Consider the following 9,115-nt stretch of genomic DNA (forward strand, 5'->3'; position numbering starts at 1 on the left):
CCAGGTTGCCCCTACTGGGCTTAAAACAACGTTTCAGGATAGTCGCCCGATAAGTATTGTCCAAATTACTAGTACGTCATCACAGGATCAGCGCACCATTATTAATTAAAATCAAGAAGCCGCCTCCACTGATCCCGGTAATGCCGAAAGCCCCAAGCCTCATAATGTCGTTAACTTGTGATCCCATATTCTCACAGATTCCGAAATATCTTTACTCAGCCATGGCCTCTCATATTGTCCCAGCAACAATAAATTAAATGAATATCAACTTCACATAGACTTAGATAACTTCGCCCGCCGCTTACGCCTCAAAGAATACTTTTATGACAAGCCTAAGTCAGACTCCAACCCTTTCAAACAGCCGTCCAATTTTACACCGGACGATAACCGTGATAAAGCCCTGGATATGTATATTCGTGCAGTCCAAAAGGATATTATTAACGCGTACCGCCATTCATCGAATCGTAAATCACAGTCCAATTTATCGCCAGCTGAACACCGTAGCCTTTCCGACCTTCAAAGACGTGATGAACTGGTTATAAAAAAAGCTGATAAAGGTGGTGCAATTGTGGTAATGAACAAAACTGATTATATTAACGAGGGCATTTGGCAGTTATCTTGCACATCATTTTACAAAGTCCTCGAAGCTGACCCTACGCAACAGATCACTGCTAATGTTATCCGTAGCTTGAAAGATCTGAAAACCAGCAAAAAGATAGACACCACCCTGTACGAGTACTTACGCCCTAGAGATCCCGTGCCAGGCAGATTTTACATGCTCCCCAAGATCCATAAACCTGGGAACCCAGGCGCCCGATAGTTTCGTGTAACGGTACAGCTACCGAAAATATTTCCAGCTTTGTAGATTATCTTCTTAAAGATATACCCCCAAAACTTCCATCCTACATTAAGGATACAAATCACTTCCTGGAAATATTAAGTCAGTGCCAACCTCCTCCCTCAAGTTTGCTGGCCACGCTAGACGTTTCTTCCCTCTATACCAACATCCCCCACAAAGATGGCATTGCTGCAGCTCAAAGGGCGTTCGGACAACTCATACGATCCTTGTGTTCTATTCACATTCCTTAACCTTATTCTGAAAAATAACAACTTTGAATTTGATGGTAAACATTACTTGCAAGTCAGTGGCACGGATATGGGCACTAAGATGGCACCAAATTATGCAAACATCTTTATGGGTAATCTGGAGGAGGCATTTCTATTCCAATGCGAGAAAAAGCCGACGTTGTACAAGCGTTTTCTGGACGACATCTTTATGGTTTGGCCATATTCGGAGGACGATCTGAATATATTCATTAGCAATTTTAACCAAGCACATCCGTCTATCAAATTCACCCATTCTTACTCAGCTCTAACTGTTAACTTCCTAGATGTCCAGGTAAAGTTAACGGACGGGGTCCTAACTACGGACCTGTTCCGTAAACCTACGGACTCCCAGCAGTACCTAGCTTTCAAGAGTTGCCACCCGCGGCACACTAAACTTGCTATCCCCTACAGCCAGGCACTTCGTTATAGACGGATCTGTTCCAGCGACAGTGATCTGGATAGAAATTTGAACCAACTCAAGCAAACATTCATCAGTCGCCAATTCCCACTCAGTTTAGTTGAGGACGCAATAAAGAAGGCCCGCAGGGCAGATCGCAAAGCTCTGTTCCAAAACCGCAACCGCAAATCAGACAATGGTTCCGTCAACCTCGTTGTAACATTCAACAATAATGTTTCCAACATCAACAGTATACTTAATCGCCACCACGGTATTCTTTGTCAGTCAGAGCGCATGCGACAAATCTTCCCGGAACCGCAACGTGTGACCTACAGGCGCTCGCAAAACCTCCACGATAATCTAGTCAGCTCCAAAGTCAACCGACCAACAAGTCCGACGGCTGGCTGCCACCCGTGCAATGGCCGCCGATGTCAAATATGCAAACTAATGCGAAGTGCCCACGTGCTTAACAGCACAAATTCTAATTTCTTCGTCAAAATTCATGGTGAACTTGACTGCAATTCATCCAACGTCATTTATGCCATTCAGTGCAACGCGTGTCAAGCACAATACGTAGGTCAAACCAAAACATCTTTTCGGATCAGGTTCAACAACCACAGGTCAGACGTTAATAAAAAGCCAAATCTTCCTGTTTCTCGTCATTTCAACCAGCCTGGTCATTCAATAAATGACGTTGCCCTTTTTATTCTTCAATCAAACTTTAGCTCCGATAGAGGCAGGGAACAACGCGAGTCTTACCTCATTTACAAATTCCAATCAATCATTAACGAAGATCCCGGTGTACTTTCAACAGTAAGGAATCTGGTCGTCTAGATGGGATATACTTTCCCATTTTTTCCTTTTATTTTCCTTTTTCTTTCTTTTTTTTTCTTTTCAGCTATGGCCTCAGTACAGCTCACCCTGAGCTGGCTCCCCAAGAAAGATGACATCACCACCCGGACTTGACCTTGCGGAATGTTCCAGAATATGACTCAGACAACTGCCACGTGGCATACTTGCACCGATTGTGACGTCACCCAGGAAACCTATTTATCTTTACTAGTTTGAACCGCACCGGCTTTCAACAAACATAACAAAATACAGTTAACGTTTCGGGTCCCATTCGGGTCCCATCATCAGAATGACGCTGTCCTGGTCGTCACCGGGTATTTACGTAGAAGAGGAGCGTAGCATTCTGGGAGGGGGCCTGGTTGTCGATTGATAGCTTCTTTTGTTTTCTTTATGTGCCATGACTCCAGCTGTCTCCTCACCCCCCATTTGTTCTTTTTCGCCAGAATGCATGGGTTGTCAAGGTCTAACACGTGGCCTGTTTTGCGCGCGTGTTCACACGATTTTTTTTAATCTATGTGTTAAATTGCCCATTAAATAAATTAGATTTTGTTAACGTTCCTGTAATCTGTAGTCCAAGTCTTATTATTTCACTTTTATATATATATATATATGTTTATAAGCTCCGAACGTCGCCACACCAGCATTGGACAGCTGTTTCGGCCTTATTGGGCCTTCATCAGCAATGCGTAGGTGGGCGACGTTTGAGCGAGTGGCGGCGGAAGGTCACGTGGGACGTGATGTCCTCCCGTCAGGGTGAGAAACTCACCTCTGAAAGCCCAGTGCCAAGCCAGTAAAGTATTAAGTGAAAAAAAAATAGCCTAGGCTCTTTGGCTGCACGTTGAACATATGTTTATAAGTCCCAAACGTCGCCACCCCAGCATTGGACAGCTGTTTCGGCCTTATTGGGCCTTCATCAGCAATGCGTAGGTGGGCGACGTTTGAGCGAGTGGCGGCGGAAGGTCACGTGGCACGTGATGTCCTCCCGTCAGGGTGAGAAACTCACCTCTGAAAGCCCAGTGCCAAGCCAGTAAAGTATTAAGTGAAAAAAAAAGCCTAGGCTCTTTGACTGCACGTTGAACATATGTTTATAAGTCCCAAACGTCGCCACACCAGCATTGGAGAGCTGTTTCGGCCTTATTGGGCCTTCATCAGCAATGCGTAGGTGGGCGACGTTTGAGCGAGTGGCGGCGGAAGGTCACGTGGAACGTGATGTCCTCCCGTCAGGGTGAGAAACTCACCTCTGAAAGCCCAGTGCCAAGCCAGTAAAGTATTAAGTGAAAAAAAAAATAGCCTAGGCTCTTTGGCTGCACGTTGAACATATGTTTATAAGTCCCAAACGTCGCCACACCAGCATTGGACAGCTGTTTCGGCCTTATTGGGCCTTCATCAGCAATGCGTAGGTGGGCGACGTTTGAGCGAGTGGCGGCAGAAGGTCACGTGGAACGTGATGTCCTCCCGTCAGGGTGAGAAACTCACCTCTGAAAGCCCAGTGCCAAGCCAGTAAAGTATTAAGTGAAAAAAAATAGCCTAGGCTCTTTGACTGCACGTTGAACATATGTTTATAAGTCCCAAACGTCGCCACACCAGCATTGGAAAGCTGTTTCGGCCTTATTGGGCCTTCATCAGCAATGCGTAGGTGGGCGACGTTTGAGCGAGTGGCGGCGGAAGGTCACGTGGAACGTGATGTCCTCCCGTCAGGGTGAGAAACTCACCTCTGAAAGCCCAGTGCAAAGCCAGTAAAGTATTACGTGAAAAAAAAAAATAGCCTAGGCTCTTTGGCTGCACGTTGAACATATGTTTGTAAGTCCCAAACGTCGCCACACCAGCATTGGACAGCTGTTTCGGCCTTATTGGGCCTTCATCAGCAATGCGTAGGTGGGCGACGTTTGAGCGAGTGGCGGCGGAAGGTCACGTGGGACGTGATGTCCTCCCGTCAGGGTGAGAAACTCACCTCTGAAAGCCCAGTGCCAAGCCAGTAAAGTATAAAGTGAAAAAAAAATAGCCTAGGCTCTTTGGCTGCACGTTGAACATATGTTTATAAGTCCCAAACGTCGCCACCCCAGCATTGGACAGCTGTTTCGGCCTTATTGGGCCTTCATCAGCAATGCGTAGGTGGGCGACGTTTGAGCGAGTGGCGGCGGAAGGTCACGTGGCACGTGATGTCCTCCCGTCAGGGTGAGAAACTCACCTCTGAAAGCCCAGTGCCAAGCCAGTAAAGTATTAAGTGAAAAAAAAATAGCCTAGGCTCTTTGGCTGCACGTTGAACATATGTTTATAAGTCCCAAACGTCGCCACCCCAGCATTGGACAGCTGTTTCGGCCTTATTGGGCCTTTATCAGCAATGCGTAGGTGGGCGACGTTTGAGCGAGTGGCGGCGGAAGGTCACGTGGCACGTGATGTCCTCCCGTCGGGGTGAGAAACTCACCTCTGAAAGCCCAGTGCCAAGCCAGTAAAGTATTAAGTGAAAAAAAAAATAGCCTAGGCTCTTTGGCTGCACGTTGAACATATGTTTATAAGTCCCAAACGTCGCCACACCAGCATTGGACAGCTGTTTCGGCCTTATTGGGCCTTCATCAGCAATGCGTAGGTGGGCGACATTTGAGCGAGTGGCGGCGGAAGGTCACGTGGAACGTGATGTCCTCCCATCAGGGTGAGAAACTCACCTCTGAAAGCCCAGTGCAAAGCCAGTAAAGTATTAAGTGAAAAAAAAAATAGCCTAGGCTCTTTGGCTGCACGTTGAACATATGTTTATAAGTCCCAAACGTCGCCACACCAGCATTGGACAGCTGTTTCGGCCTTATTGGGCCTTCATCAGCAATGCGTAGGTGGGCGACGTTTGAGCGAGTGGCGGCAGAAGGTCACGTGGAACGTGATGTCCTCCCGTCAGGGTGAGAAACTCACCTCTGAAAGCCCAGTGCCAAGCCAGTAAAGTATTAAGTGAAAAAAAATAGCCTAGGCTCTTTGACTGCACGTTGAACATATGTTTATAAGTCGCAAACGTCGCCACCCCAGCATTGGACAGCTGTTTCGGCCTTATTGGGCCTTCATCAGCAATGCGTAGGTGGGCGACGTTTGAGCGAGTGGCGGCGGAAGGTCACGTGGCACGTGATGTCCTCCCGTCAGGGTGAGAAACTCACCTCTGAAAGCCCAGTGCCAAGCCAGTAAAGTATTAAGTGAAAAAAAAGATAGCCTAGGCTCTTTGGCTGCACGTTGAACATATGTTTATAAGTCCCAAACGTCGCCACACCAGCATTGGACAGCTGTTTCGGCCTTATTGGGCCTTCATCAGCATTGCGTAGGTGGGCGACATTTGAGCGAGTGGCGGCGGAAGGTCACGTGGAACGTGATGTCCTCCCGTCAGGGTGAGAAACTCACCTCTGAAAGCCCAGTGCCAAGCCAGTAAAGTATTAAGTGAAAAAAAAATAGCCTAGGCTCTTTGGCTGCACGTTGAACATATGTTTATAAGTCCCAAACGTCGCCACACCAGCATTGGACAGCTGTTTCGGCCTTATTGGGCCTTCATCATCAATGCGTAGGTGGGCGACGTTTGAGCGAGTGGCGGCGGAAGGTCATGTGGAACGTGATGTCCTCCCGTCAGGGTGAGAAACTCACCTCTGAAAGCCCAGTGCCAAGCCTGTAAAGTATTACGTGAAAAAAAAATAGCCTAGGCTCTTTGGCTGCACGTTGAACATATGTTTATAAGTCCCAAACGTCGCCACACCAGCATTGGACAGCTGTTTCGGCCTTATTGGGCCTTCATCAGCAATGCGTAGGTGGGCGACGTTTGAGCGAGTGGCGGCGGAAGGCCATGTGGATATATATATATATATATATGTCTGTAACTCAAACATCGCCATGCCAGTACTGGACAGCTGTTTCGGCCTTCTTGGACTTCATCAGCAGTACGCAGGCAGGCAATGTTTGAGTGGATGGCGTCAGAAGGTCACGTAACACGTGATTCCTCCCGTCAGGGTGAGATAACTCACTCACTGAAAGCCCAGTGCAAAGCCAGTGAAGGATAATAGGAAAAAAATAGCCGGAGCTCTGACTGCACGTATAGCATATGTCTGTAACTCAAACATCGCCATACCAGTACTGGACAGCTGTTTCGGCCTTCTTGGACTTCATGAGCAATACGCAGGCAGGCAATGTTTGAGTGGATGGCGTCAGAAGGTCACGTAACAGGTGATTCCTCCCGTCAGGGTGAGATAACTCACTCACTGAAAGCCCAGTGCAAAGCCAGTGAAGGATAATAGGAAAAAAATAGCCGGAGCTATTTGACTGCACGTATAGCATATGTCTGTAACTCAAACATCGCCATGCCAGTACTGGACAGCTGTTTCGGTCTTCTTGGACTTCATCAGCAGTACGCAGGCAGGCAATGTTTGAGTGGATGGCGTCAGAAGGTCACGTAACAGGTGATTCCTCCCGTCAGGGTGAGATAACTCACTCACTGAAAGCCCAGTGCAAAGCCAGCGAAGGATAATAGGAAAAAAATAGCCGGAGCTCTTTGACTGCACGTATAGCATATGTCTGTAACTCAAACATCGCTATGCCAGTACTGGACAGCTGTTTCGGCCTTCTTGGACTTCATCAGCAGTACGCAGGCAGGTAATGTTTGAGTGGATGGCGTCAGAAGGTCACGTAACACGTGATTCCTCCCGTCAGGGTGAGATAACTCACTCACTGAAAGCCCAGTGCAAAGCCAGTGAAGGATAATAGGAAAAAAATAGCCGGAGCTCTTTGACTGCACTTATAGCATATGTCTGTAACTCAAACATCGCCATGCCAGTACTGGACAGCTGTTTCGGCCTTCTTGGACTTCATCAGCAGTACGCAGGCAGGCAATGTTTGAGTGGATGGCGTCAGAAGGTCACGTAACACGTGATTGCTCCCGTCAGGGTGAGATAACTCACTCACTGAAAGCCCAGTGCAAAGCCAGTGAAGGATAATAGGAAAAAAATAGCCGGAGCTCTTTGACTGCACGTATAGCATATGTCTGTAACTCAAACATCGCCATGCCAGTACTGGACAGCTGTTTCGGCCTTCTTGGACTTCATCAGCAGTACGCAGGCAGGCAATGTTTGAGTGGATGGCGTCAGAAGGTCACGTAACACGTGATTCCTCCCGTCAGGGTGAGATAACTCACTCACTGAAAGCCCAGTGCAAAGCCAGTGAAGGATAATAGGAAAAAAATAGCCGGAGCTCTTTGACTGCACGTATAGCATATGTCTGTAACTCAAACATCGCCATGCCAGTACTGGACAGCTGTTTCGGCCTTCTTGGACTTCATCAGCAGTACGCAGGCAGGCAATGTTTGAGTGGATGGCGTCAGAAGGTCACGTAACACGTGATTCCTCCCGTCAGGGTGAGATAACTCACTCACTGAAAGCCCAGTGCAAAGCCAGTGAAGGATAATAGGAAAAAAATAGCCGGAGCTCTTTGACTGCACGTATAGCATATGTCTGTAACTCAAACATCGCCATGCCAGTACTGGACAGCTGTTTCGGCCTTCTTTGACTTCATCAGCAGTACGCAGGCAGGCAATGTTTGAGTGGATGGCGTCAGAAGGTCACGTAACAGGTGATTCCTCCCGTCAGGGTGAGATAACTCACTCACTGAAAGCCCAGTGCAAAGCCAGCGAAGGATAATAGGAAAAAAATAGCCGGAGCTCTTTGACTGCACGTATAGCATATGTCTGTAACTCAAACATCGCTATGCCAGTACTGGACAGCTGTTTCGGCCTTCTTGGACTTCATCAGCAGTACGCAGGCAGGCAATGTTTGAGTGGATGGCGTCAGAAGGTCACGTAACACGTGATTCCTCCCGTCAGGGTGAGATAACTCACTCACTGAAAGCCCAGTGCAAAGCCAGTGAAGGATAATAGGAAAAAAATAGCCGGAGCTCTTTGACTGCACTTATAGCATATGTCTGTAACTCAAACATCGCCATGCCAGTACTGGACAGCTGTTTCGGCCTTCTTGGACTTCATCAGCAGTACGCAGGCAGGCAATGTTTGAGTGGATGGCGTCAGAAGGTCACGTAACACGTGATTCCTCCCGTCAGGGTGAGATAACTCACTCACTGAAAGCCCAGTGCAAAGCCAGTGAACGATAATAGGAAAAAAATAGCCGGAGCTCTTTGACTGCACGTATAGCATATGTCTGTAACTCAGACATCGCCATGCCAGTACTGGACAGCTGTTTCGGACTTCTTGGACTTCATCAGCAGTACGCAGGCAGGCAATGTTTGAGTGGATGGCGTCAGAAGGTCACGTAACACGTGATTCCTCCCGTCAGGGTGAGATAACTCACTCACTGAAAGCCCAGTGCAAAGCCAGTGAAGGATAATAGGAAAAAAATAGCCGGAGCTCTTTGACTGCACGTATAGCATATGTCTGTAACTCAAACATCGCCATGCCAGTACTGGACAGCTGTTTCGGCCTTCTTGGACTTCATCAGCAGTACGCAGGCAGGCAATGTTTGAGTGGATGGCGTCAGAAGGTCACGTAACACGTGATTCCTCCCGTCAGGGTGAGATAACTCACTCACTGAAAGCCCAGTGCAAAGCCAGTGAAGGATAATAGGAAAAAAATAGCCGGAGCTCTTTGACTGCACGTATAGCATATGTCTGTAACTCAAACATCGCCATGCCAGTACTGGACAGCTGTTTCGGCCTTCTTTGACTTGATCAGCAGTACGCAGGCAGGCAATGTTTGAGTGGATGGCGTCAGAAGGTCACGTAACAGGTGATTCCTCC

The sequence above is a fragment of the Ornithodoros turicata genome, chromosome 2 (assembly GCF_037126465.1).
Source record: "Ornithodoros turicata isolate Travis chromosome 2, ASM3712646v1, whole genome shotgun sequence".
Lineage (NCBI taxonomy): Eukaryota > Metazoa > Arthropoda > Arachnida > Ixodida > Argasidae > Ornithodoros > Ornithodoros turicata.